This window comes from Engraulis encrasicolus, chromosome 2 (genome assembly GCF_034702125.1).
Source record: "Engraulis encrasicolus isolate BLACKSEA-1 chromosome 2, IST_EnEncr_1.0, whole genome shotgun sequence".
Classification (NCBI taxonomy): Eukaryota; Metazoa; Chordata; class Actinopteri; order Clupeiformes; family Engraulidae; genus Engraulis; species Engraulis encrasicolus.
The window spans coordinates 51,354,021-51,366,465 of record NC_085858.1 but is presented as its reverse complement, the minus strand read 5'-3'; the positions used below and the strand labels follow the sequence as shown (position 1 = coordinate 51,366,465).

Here is a 12,445-nt window from a genome sequence, read left to right as displayed (position 1 = left end):
ATAAGAGAAAGATTACGCAAACCACGCCCACTCAATGCAAAAGCGTGGGCTCAAGTTGGGTCTCCTAAGGGGGCGTTGTCCTCTCCTTCTTCTTCTATTTTTGAGGTGTTTGCTCAAGACGTGCGCTACCGCCATCTACAGCGCTAAGGGGACTTGATTTATTCTCAACCTCAGGACTCCGAAGGTCTCCTAACCGAAGGTCTCCTAAAGGGGCGTTCACCCGACATAAAGTGGATACCGGAAAATAAACAAAATTATGCTTCTTGGTTAGATCCAGTTTCTTTGGTTAAACATTAACTCTCTAGCTCTCTTAGCTCAGCAACTCCGATCCAGAAGAGTCAAATAACGCTGTGTAGTCTTGCTGCAACTCTTGATGTTTAGATTTTGGCTGAGCACCAGTCTAACTCTGATCAATCTAACTCTGACAAATTTGCTGTGTACATATGACACCAGTGAAAAATAAAGTCATGTACCGTTTCTTGACTACTTCATCTTCACTTAACGGTATTTTCAAATATTTTCTTTCCAGTGAACAGTTCAGTATTTTCTACATATGACACCAGTGAAAAATAAAGTTATGTACCGTTTCTTGACAATTTCATCTTCACTTAACGGTATTTTCCAATATTTTCGTTTACAGAGAACAGTCCAGTATTTTCTACATATGACACCTGTCAAAAATAAAGTCATGTAGCGCTTTTTGACTCAATAGTAGCTTGCCATATTTAGTACAGAGATAAACTGTTTAACATTTTACGGTCACTGACTGTTGCAATTTGACAGTTTTTTGCCGTAATTTCAACGGGCATTTTTTACAGTGTAGCTATTTTGGCAGCTTGCTAGCTAAGATCAAGATCAGATTCCAGTGTATTCCACTTGTCATAAAAGCAAGCTGTTTCACCAAACAGATGAACAGTTTAGGCTACACTAGGTTGCCTAAACCATTGTGAATAACGGTCTTTACTTTGTAGTGTTGACGTGATGTACCGTGAGTGTGTATGCAACTCGGAGTCAGCTAGGTTTCTGAAGAGTCTTTCCCCATGATATTTCAGATGTTTTTAAAATAGGATGGAGCACATCTCTCCTGTCTTGGCAGACCTGCACTGGTTACCTGTCTCATACAGAATCGACTTTAAGATTCTGCTCACAGTATTTAAAGCATTAAATGGACTTGCCCCTAGCTATATCTCAGACATGCTCTCTTTTTATGCCCCTGCTCGAGCTCTCAGGTCCACTGACGCCAAGCTGCTAAGGACCCCCACCCCCCCGCAGAAGAAGATCGGCGACGCCGCGTTTGCCTGCTATGCGCCCAAGAGATGGAACGCCCTCCCCATCGAGATCCGATCAGCCACCTCCGTCGACTCCTTTAAGAAGCAGCTGAAGACCCACCTCTTCATCCTTGCCAACTCCTAGCTGCCAAGGCGTCATAGTGTCCCAGCTGCCGCAGCGCCCTTACTACTCGCAATCCAGCCCTGGCAGGGGGCTCCCCTAGGTGGCCGCTGGTCTCTGCCTGAGGTTTCTTCCTGACTACAGGGGGTCTTTTTTCTCAGACCTCACTGAGCTTTTTTTTTCCCCTCACAAACTATGAATCAAGCGAAAGGGAGTTTTTCCTCACCCCTGATGCCACCAGGGGCCGCACCTGAGCGCCCAATCTCTGTGTGACTATCTATGACTTATGATAGGCCCAGCCACTATGGACCTTACACATCTAAGAATCCTGGTCCTAACCTACGTTGACCTTATGACTCTACATTCTCTGTCTATCTCTTCTTCCTCTGCCTTCCTGCTTTTTCTGCCTCTCCTCTATACCTCTCCTTTTAAATCTATCTCTAACAATGTTTTTTCCCATTTGTTAAGCACTTTGAGTTACATGCCTTGTATGACACAGTGCTATACAAATACAATTATTATCATTATTATTATTATTATAATAATTATACCGGGTGTGATGTGGAACTAGATTTCATTGCACAGTTCTTTAATAAGTCATGAGGCTTACCTTCTGGGTGTGTTTGTAGTGTATTCACAACACAAAGGCGAAATGACCAAGCTCTGTCTCGCCACACAGTATAATATGGGGCCTAGGTCTATTTATAGACTACTTCATGTACATGTATGTACATTGTGTAGTCTCACAACATGTAAAATATGTATACTTTTTTGACTTTGTGAATGTTTACTGTCTGGGAACCGAGTGAGAGGCGGGCCCAAAGTTTGTTTTGCTAGTTTCATTAAGGTCGTTCATGATGGCGTATTTTTGACGAGGTTGAAAATTTGCTAGGCAGCGAGCATGCTCACTGTGTCCGCGTGAAGCATCCTGGTTAGAATTGCCGTTCATGACGCAGTTGAAGGGAGTGACCTCTGCTTGGCAGTCGTGACACATGGCGTTGAACCATCGCGGGAACAAAAGTTTTGTCAAGCAGCCACGCAGTAACAAAAACCTACTGCGCTGGGCAGAGGAATCTGCTGTGATTGGTGTTCATAGCTCTCATGTGATTCATGTGTGTGTAGTTGAACGTGCTTCATTTTCTACATGCTGAAATGCATTTCATGCTCAAATGCAGCATACTCAGAGTGGTATCATCCATATGTATGGTCGCACAACCCACTTACAACAGTAAAAAAGAGAAACAAACCACCCTGTCGTCAGATGCTCCATCTTCGCCATGTTAGGAGTGTATGCCGTAGGTTACAAAAGCAGTACTATTCCGCGGGCCGCCTGCTCGACGGTTAGAGTAGTGGTTGCGCGCCTGACTTCCATTCATGAGGTCCCCGGTTCGAAACTGCATCGAAACACAGGAAGTCTTTAGTTGCTGATGGTTAATGTGGAAACAGACCCGTTGCGAGAGACTTATCTTGTCTTTTATGTATGAAAGTGCACGAAACAGAGTGGCCTTTGTGGTTGGCGCGCCATGGTAAAGCTACATATTGAACACCTGGGTTCAATCCTCGCAGGATGCAGCAGGCGCTGTTAAGTAATTTTAAAACGGTCCTATCTGAATGACGACTTTGGTCCCAAAACACAAAATGAATAGCCTAAAGTGAGTACTAATTAACTGAATTATTACATGGCAGTGAAGCCAAATCATCACAAATTTAACTAAGACTTGTACCATGATTCACAGAGTGGTAACCTGTATCTCTACCTCAAGACCACCCGATTTCTCTCAGAGAAGCAGAGAGTGTCTCGCATTTCATAAGCATGTGCCGACGATGGTAAGCGCGTCATGGAATTAGCGCCATGATTATTTAATTCCACGAGAGGGCGCCCTGGTACACCCGCTGTCAAAAAAGGTAGATCCACCCACAGACCTATAGATCCACCTTCTTTGCCGCTGTTGAAATCTCGTCGTCCTGATGTGTCCAGCTTGGTTGCGACGCAGTTATCCCCTCCTTTTTAAGACCAAGCAAATCACGTTTTGATCAAATCTTTTGCTGCGTGGTTGCGACCGAGCCTATTGACAGCTCTCTACTGCAGGGAGCTGTGTGAGAGGCGGGTTCAGCAGTTGGAAAAGCTCAACACTAATCATCTAGTTGTCTGCACTTGTTCTTACCTACACCCCTAACAAATGCACTACCTTGTTCTTTTGTGTTACTGCCCTGAAGAAGGCACTCATGCCGCTACGCGTGGCCCTTGTTTTTAATATGTCCATGTAGGACTTTTTTAATTTGGAGTGCCTTAGTCATTTTTTGATCCTTGAAGTACTATACCTTGGACTAAAGAGCACCCAAACCCAAGAAGCCAACAAACAATCTGGATAAGAGCACGCCATACTCTACAAACTGAAACATTGTATATTAGAACCAACAATGTCCTGCAGCTTACTGCAGCTGAATTTTATTCTTTTGTTATTGGTTTGTCTTTTTTGTTACTATTGGCCCACTTGTGATGTGCTTTTCTTATGACTTTGTGCCCCCCTACAATCCTTTTAGAATGTACATTTTTAATATTTGTCATTGGTACTACAGCATTGTACAAGTCATGGTGATGATGATGATGATGATGATGATGATGATGATGATGACAATGGCAATGCTATGCTGCTGTGACTCCATCTTGTTAATTATTATTTTATTTTTTGTCTTTTTTCTTCTTATGATGCTAACACTCCACCACATCTGTGTTTTAAGTACTTTTACTAATTAAAAATGTACTGTATTTATTTAGACAGAAATATCTCTAATTTTATAACATCTCTATTTTATTTCTCTTATATTTTTTTTTACTTCTTGGTCATGCGTTTGTATGTATGTCGTCTACTTTTGAAAATACTACTCTCGAAATACAACCAAGACATTTCTAAAGCTAGACAATCTTTTTTCTCTGACATAATTAACCCTTTAGCTACCAGAACTTTTTTTGAATAGGCCGGAATTCTACCAAGAATTCTAAGAAAAAAGCTGCATTTTGGTCATATTTTAAATAATGTCAAATAACTTGAAAAGACATGAAAAGTGTCAATTACAAGTTACTTTCATATTAAAGTAGAGAAAACACACTTTCAAATGGTATATCATTTATGGATAATTAATTGTTCAGTATTCCCATAGAGTGCCTTTGATGTGGATTAAATGATAAAAATGTGATAAAATCCGATATTATCTAGGCCTATCTATCTATATATCTATATATTTAGGCCTATCTATCTATCTATCGATCTATCTATCCATTTATCTATCTATCCTTCGTCTATCCATCCATCCATCCAGGGTCAAAGTTGAACAATGATCATGTGACGACAACAAATGTCGTTCACCCAAAAGTCCTGTTTTCAAGCGGTTTCAAGCGGTATAACTGTAATGGACTACACTAGCTAATAATGTTTGAACTAAACCATGCCAAAGACGTGTAAGGATAACCGTAGAAGTGTCAGCGATAGCAGCCAGGACATGAATGGAGCTGTAAGGAAGTTTCCCCTCCCAATTTGGCACAGGTAAGACGCGCCAGGCATCACCGAGTAATACGGAATTGAAGTGCTACAAACACCACGTTGGTAGGCGATTATTGGAAGTTAGCATTCAACTCAACGTCTTCACGCACATTTTTATGAAGGACACGTGGAGTAGTAACAGTCCTTGACTGCTTTGCCAAAGCTGACACGCAAAATGAGTAGCCTATCATGCTGCGCTTCCAGATGCGCTGTTACGCAGAGCTGTCGCATCGTTGTTCCAGGAAACTAAGATAGTTGGATACCAACATATGGTTTGACTCTGAAAACACACCGAAGACAGTTTACATTTTTAATATGTAGCGTGTAGACATCGGCTGGACAGTTGTGTTTGCTATTTAGGACCATGGCAGAACTCACATCACAGTTGAACACCATCTCATAAGCCTAATAAAACAACATGATCTAAAATAGCCTAAAATAGTCATAAACATGTGCTGTTGACCATGAAAATAGATCGAAGAGGGTTGGAAGTTTTCATATTTAGTGTATATTGGTTGTAGAAACAGAATGGTTGTGTTTGTAGCCATCCAATCTCGGACGGCCGTCATTTGAATTGACGGCAGATTGCCAAATCGCATAAAGCGGCGCATCTCGTAATAAAATCTAAATACTGAAAAATAATATAATATAAACATATAGTTTTTATACTGAAAGTATATCGAGGAGGGTCTGTAATATTGAGCTAAAGTGTTTGAAAGCTGGAAAAACTGCATGATGACGGCCGTTCAGCCGTATTTTCATATGAAAATATTCCGGCCGGCCGCGGCCGTTATGGTACAGATCCAGCCGGACGTTCACGGCCGTTATGGGAGCTAAAGGGTTAACAGAAATATTAATAATGCACGCGTCCTGTTTGGCACTGTGGAAAAGCTAGCAAGGCCCCCAAATCAAATGCCCTCTGAGTTCCTCTCAGTCAGCAAATGCAATGACTTTGCATCCTTTTTCAAAGGAAAGATTGAAAAAATACTTTTTAACGATTTTAACAGTACTGAGCCCCAAAATAGTGGCATACCCCTTTAACCTCATGAGAAATGTTCATTTAGTTGATGTGGACAATCTTAATAGAACGATACAATGTCTTAGCTCCTCTACATCTGACTTAGATATTCTACCAACAGCCTTCTTCAAATCCATCTTACATCTAATATCACCAGATGTACTTCAGATCATCAACACCTCACTACAAACAGGCATATTCCCAAGCTGTCTGAAAGAAGCAGTTGTGAAACCCTTACTGAAAAAGAACAACCTGGATGCACTGGTACTAAACAACTATAGGCCCATATCCAATCTACCATTCGTGGGTAAAATAATAGAGAAAATTGATTTAATTTAATTAACTGCCTTTCAATTAACTGCCTTTCTAATGTCTAAAGCTACCTTGATAAGTTTCAATCAGGTTTCCGTGCCTACCCCAGCACTGAAACAGCTCTTATTAAAGTTATGAATGACATAAGATTGAATTCTGATGCTGGCACATCATCCGTCTTGGTGCTACTAGATTTAAGCGCAGCTTTTGACACAGTTGATCATGCCATACTACTACATAGACTGGAACACTGGGTTGGCTGTACAGACATAGTGCTCAACTGGTTAAAATCCTACTTACAACAAAGAAGTTTTTTTGTCGCCATTGGAAGACATACCTCATCACCGATGTCTCTGAACTGTGGGGTCCCCCAGGGCTCCATTCTGGGACCACTACTGTTCAATCTGTATATGCTGCCACTGGGACACATTATCGAGAATAATCCATAAATTACCATAGCTTTGCGGATGATACCCAACTCTACTTATCTATGTCCCCCAATGACTACACCCCCCTTGAATCACTCTATCATTGCATGGACCAAATTAACAAATGGATGTCTCACAATTTCCTCCAGCTGAACACAGATAAAACTGAAGTAATTATATTTGGGGAAAGAGAGGAGAGACAAAAGATTGCTACTATCCTTGAAACGAAGGGACTGAAAGCAAGGGAACCAGTTAAAAATCTTGGTTCCTCATTGACAGTGACCTAAACTTCAACGGTTCCATGAAAGCTACAGTATATCACGAAAGTGAATACACCCCTCACAGTTTTGCAGATTTTTGAGTATATCTTTTCACAGGAAAGCATTACAGAAATTTCACTTTGACACAATGATTAGTGACCTTTTAACAACATATTTAACCGCTTAAATTTCTTGTTCACTCAGAAAAAAAACAAAATACAGCCATTAATGTTTGAACATGTACTCACAAAAGTGAGTACACCCCAGATTAAAATCCTGTAGAGAAGGGGCTATGTTGGCTCGAATCGTCTCAAAATGAAACGAAATGAAAAGGGATGACAAGAAAATGAATATCATGATCTGCTTCAGTAGTCACAGTGCATGTTGACATGTATGTTTCTTTTAGGTGTATTTCAGATTGCCAATGTTGACAGCATTCATGCATCCCCAAACCATGTCAGTCCCACTACTATGCTTGGCTTATGAGAGGATACACCTTTTTTGTAAAACTCACTTGTTTACCACCACACATGCTTGACACCATCTAAAGCAAATGTGTTTATCTTGGTCTCAAGAGAGATGAACAGACCAAGGATATGGATCACTGGAACCATGTCGTGTGATCTGAAGAGACCAAGATGAACACATTTGCTTTAGATGGTGTCAAGCATGTGTGGTGGTAAACAAGTGAGTTTTACCAAAAAGGTGTAAGGTTGTTACTGTAACAGTCTTTTTACTGACCTCCCCTAAAAGACCATTAAACAGCTTCAACTTGTACAAAATGCAGCAGCAAGGGCTCTTACAAAAACAAGGAAGTTCGACCGCATTACTCCAATTTTAAGATCGCTGCATTGGCTCCCAGTAAGCTACAGAATTGATTTTAAGGCAATGCTACTTGTGTTTAAATAATTAAATGGAATGGGCCCCAAATATCTACTGGATATGTTTCAGCTGTATGCACCAACCAGGGCCTCGTTTCCGAAAGGGCCTTAAGTACTACGTAACGCTACGTGCTACTTAAGTTCACACGTAACACCATCGTAGAGCTCACGGAGCGTTTCCCAAAGCCAACTTAGCAAAGAACCATCGCAGGTTGACACGTAACTCTAAGAGAAATCCACGAGTGTTCTGGAGTAGTCTTAACGCGCTGAGATTGATCGTAACGGCATGGCACAGTGGAGACACCCACAGGATATGAAGGGAAAAGAAGAAACTTGCGCATGAGATTGGTGTTTTAAGACGTGAGTGGCATGGCACAGTGGAGACACCAATAGGAAAAGAGGAAACTTGCGCTTCAAGTTGACGTTTTAAGACGGGAGTGTAAATATCATGGCACCACAGTTGACACTGTAACGAAAATAAGAAGGTAACATTAATTGTGTAAGTGTATAAAATAAAAGCAATGTGTTTGGGAAATATTTTACAGGCAGTAAAATAGTTCAGCTGTGTTTGATAAATCAGGGCATTATTAAACTGTGATCAATCATAATTTGTGTGGGTGCTTCGTGAACAAGAACAAGGCATCCACACGCAAAATAAATAGGGGGCTTCGGCGACCAGACAAGAGTGGTGATGTCGGAAGGCCACTAACGGTCAGCGAGTCATTGCGCCCTCTTTCATTTTCAAGTACCCTAAGAAAGGGAAGGCGACGCAGAAAATACACGATAGTTGTAGGCTAAGGGTAAACTATGACATAAAAAAGGCAGCGATGGGGATTCGTGTAGATTTTTTGTTTTAATAACAGCAGACTGCCGTGCAAAATGTCCCCCACAGTTGTTAAAGCCTTGAGTGCACGGTAGGCTACTTTGCGCGCCGCTCCCCAAATGCGCATCCCAATTTGGAACTCCTAGGCCTATTTGTCTTCTTACAGTGAGTAGAATAAGTATTTGATCCCTTGCTCATTTTGTTGGTTTGCCCACTAATAAAGGCATGATCATTCTATAATATTAATGATAAAATGTATTCTAATAAAGAGAGACAGAATATCAAAAAGAAAATCCAGAAAATAACTTTGAAGAATATATTTTAATTGATTTGTATTCCATTGAGGAAAATAAGTATTTGACCCCTCTAGTCAAAGAAGATAAAATACTTGGTGGCAAAGCCCTTGTTTTCTCATACAGAGGTCAGATGTGTCTTTCAGTTAATGACAATGTTTGTGGATATTTTAGAAAGGACTTTTGTCCACTTTTCTTTGCAGATCATCTCTAAATCACTTAAGTTGTATGACTGTAGCTTGCCAAATGGGAGCTTCTGTTCCCTTCACAGGATTATTATAGGGTTAATGTTTGGAAACTGTCTAGGCCACTTCATGACCTTAATGTGCTTCTGCTTGAGCTACTCCTTCGTTGCTTGGGCTGTATGGTATGGATTATTATCATTTTGGGAGGCCAATCCATGACCCACCTTCAGTCTAGTGGTGGTGGGAAAGAGGTTGGCATGCAGCATTGTATGTTTACATGTCTCCCTCCATCAATTTCTTGACGATGTGAAGTTGTCCTGTGTCTTGGCCAGACAAACAACCTCAAAACATAATGTTACCACTTTCATTTACGATGTTGGAGAAGGTGTTGTTCTTGGGATCATAGGCAGCATTTCTCTTCCTCCAAACACATCGAGTTGTGTTAATGCCAAACAGTTTGATTTTGGCGTCATCTGATTCCAGCACCTCCCAATCATATCCTAATCCAGTTTGACGTTCATTGGCAAACCTCAGGTGAGCCTGAACAGGTTCCTTCTGAAGCCAGGGTACCATACATGCACTGTAGGATTTTAATCCGCTGTGGTATCAAGTGTTTCCAATAGTTTTCTTAGTGATTGAGGTCCCAGCTGCCTTGAGATCATTTCCTAGCTCCTCCCATACAGTTTTAAGGTGCTTTATCTCCTTTTTTCTGGTTATTAAATTCCCACAAGGTCAAATCTTGTATGGAACCAGAGACAGCCCTAAGATTGATGATTGATGATCATTTTGTATGTCCTAAAATTGGGAAGAAATGCACCAACAGTTTGCTCTTTAATATCCAGGAGCCCATTTCAGCCTTGTTGAGTTCTAAAATCTTGTCCCTGACATCCTTTGACAGCTTTTTGGTCTGTCCCATGTTGGCGAGTTTAGTTTGATTGATTGACTGATTCTATGGACTGATTCTGCAGATTCAATGTGTCTTTTGTGCAGGTTACTATTAACAGGTGTGTTCAATTCAGATAACAAGTTGATTGGAAGTGCCATTTGATCTGCGGGATCAGAACTCTTAAAGGGACACTCCACCCATTTTGCATTAGGCTTTCCATTGCTAGACACCCAGTCATACTTTTGAATGGTCTTGCAAAAATCTCTCAATTCCCCCTGAGATAGGAGAAACCAGCATTCATCTCTTAACACTTCCTATGTCAATGATGTAAAAATGGTCATTTTGCATCATCGACATAGGAAGTGTAAGAGAGGTGGATTTCTGTTGAGACTACAAGCCTTTTTCCCACCTTTTCATCCCCGCCCATAGGGGGTTGGACCTAATGCTCTAACAGACCTATCATAGATCAGTGTCCCAGTGCTTTTGAAATCACTGGCATTGAGGCTCCGGTAAGCAGTGTTGCCAGATTGGGCTGTTTCCCACCCAATTGGGCTGCTTGGGATAGCCGTCTGCGGGTAAAAATGGCATTTTACAGGAAAACTTGCCCAATCTTTCCCATCGACATCAATAGAATTGGGCGGGATTTAGTGCTTCCAGGCGGGTTTTGAGCATTTTTTGGGCTGGAAATCATCAGCCTCATCTGGCAACACTGCCAGTAAGTCACTGGCATAGCTGGAAAGGAGAAGCTGGACCACACTGCAGCTTAGTTTTCAAGACTTTATTTTTTGCACACACCCGACCAACGTTTCGGTGTTGCTACACCTTCTTCAGAGTCAAATGATAGCAAGAGAGAGACACACATTTCAAGACTTGACATTCACAGGTGATCCCACTTGGTTTGGCTAAATTGGTCTCATCTCATTGCAGGTAATTGACCCCACCTCCCCAACACCAGGACAAGATTGCAGACAATTAGACAGAGAGGCTTCGTAGAAAGGCATTTTGGATTCATACTCTAAATTCAGTGGAGCCTCAGGGCATAAATGAGGAACACAATATGTCTTGCTCTCTGTAACAAATTGTTCCAGCATCGCGGCTGTGGTCTTGTAATAATTGTAGCTGTGGTTTTATTGACAATGTTCTTTGTGTAGGCCTATTGTTTTTTTCACTTTTTTATTTTGTTTTGGGAAGTTGGCAAGCTGTCTAATTGTCTACAATCTTGTCCTGGTGTTGGGGGGTGGGGTCAATTACCTGCAATGAGATCAGACCAATTTAGCCAAACCAAGTAGGATCACCTGTGAATGTCAAGTCTTGAAATGTGTGTCTCTGTCTTGCTATCATTTGACTCTGAAGAAGGTGTAGCAACACAGAAACGTTGGTCGCGTGTGTGCACAAAATAAAGTCTTGAAAACTAAGCTGCAGTGTGCTCCAGCTTCTCCTTTTCAGTTTCCAGTGATGTCTGTCCCGCTGTGATGCACCTGCAAGCAGGGTTGCCAGATGAGGCTGATGATTTCCAGCCCAAAAAATGCTCAAAACCAGCCTAGAAGCTCAAAATCCCGCCCAATTCTATTGATTTCTATGGCTAAAATTGGGCAGGTTTTTCTGCTAAATGCCATTTTTACCCGCACACGACCATCCTAAGCACATCCTAAACAGCCCAATCTGGCAACACTGCATGCAAGCTGAGGGAGGGATGATGCATAGAGTCCCAAATAACTGGGTGTGGCCTGTGGAACTTGAGCATCGCAGTGCATTATGGGGATTGTTGTCACAAATCCACAAGCACTAAAAAGTCATTTTCTGCCTTTTCTTGGCCAAGAAGGCACCAAATTAGAAATGTATGTTACTATTCTACTATAAATATGACCCACTTTCAGTAACATATTCATGTCTCCACCGGTGGAATGCCCCTTTAATGGTTGGCAGGGGATCAAATACTTATTTCCCTCAATTAAATATAAATCAATTATTATATATTCTTTAGAGTTAATTACTGGATTTTCTTTTTGATATTCTTTCTCTCCATATTAGAATACATATTATCATTAATATTAAAGACTGATCATGTCTTTATTAGTGGGCAAACCAACAAAATCAGCAAGGGATCAGATAGTTATTCTCCTCACTGTAAATATTAAGCACGGTAGCCGACTGCACGCGCTTTATCTGGTTTAACGGCGTATCTCATGGTTTTGCATGATTTCATTGTGTGTGTGTGCATTTTATTTCATTTGCCAACAATATATCCTGTCGATAGTTGTAAACTGCTACAAATGTAGTCCCACCCTTATTATAGAAAACAACTTTTGATACTGACACACGCCTTACATTTTGTAAATGGTTTAGAAGCATGACGGCGCAGTTCACTCCGAGGACACTTCAGCACCACACATGTGGACAGCGATCCTTAAGAGCGACACTACGAATG

At 41.3% G+C, this 12,445-nt stretch overlaps 1 protein-coding gene across 1 annotated transcript in view; it reads right to left on the bottom strand.

The window, feature by feature from the left end:
* The window catches only part of LOC134440478 (interferon-induced protein 44-like), a 31,268-nt gene that overhangs the window by 6,456 nt on the left and 12,367 nt on the right, over positions 1–12,445 (bottom strand). The gene's annotated exons all lie outside the window — the stretch shown is intronic.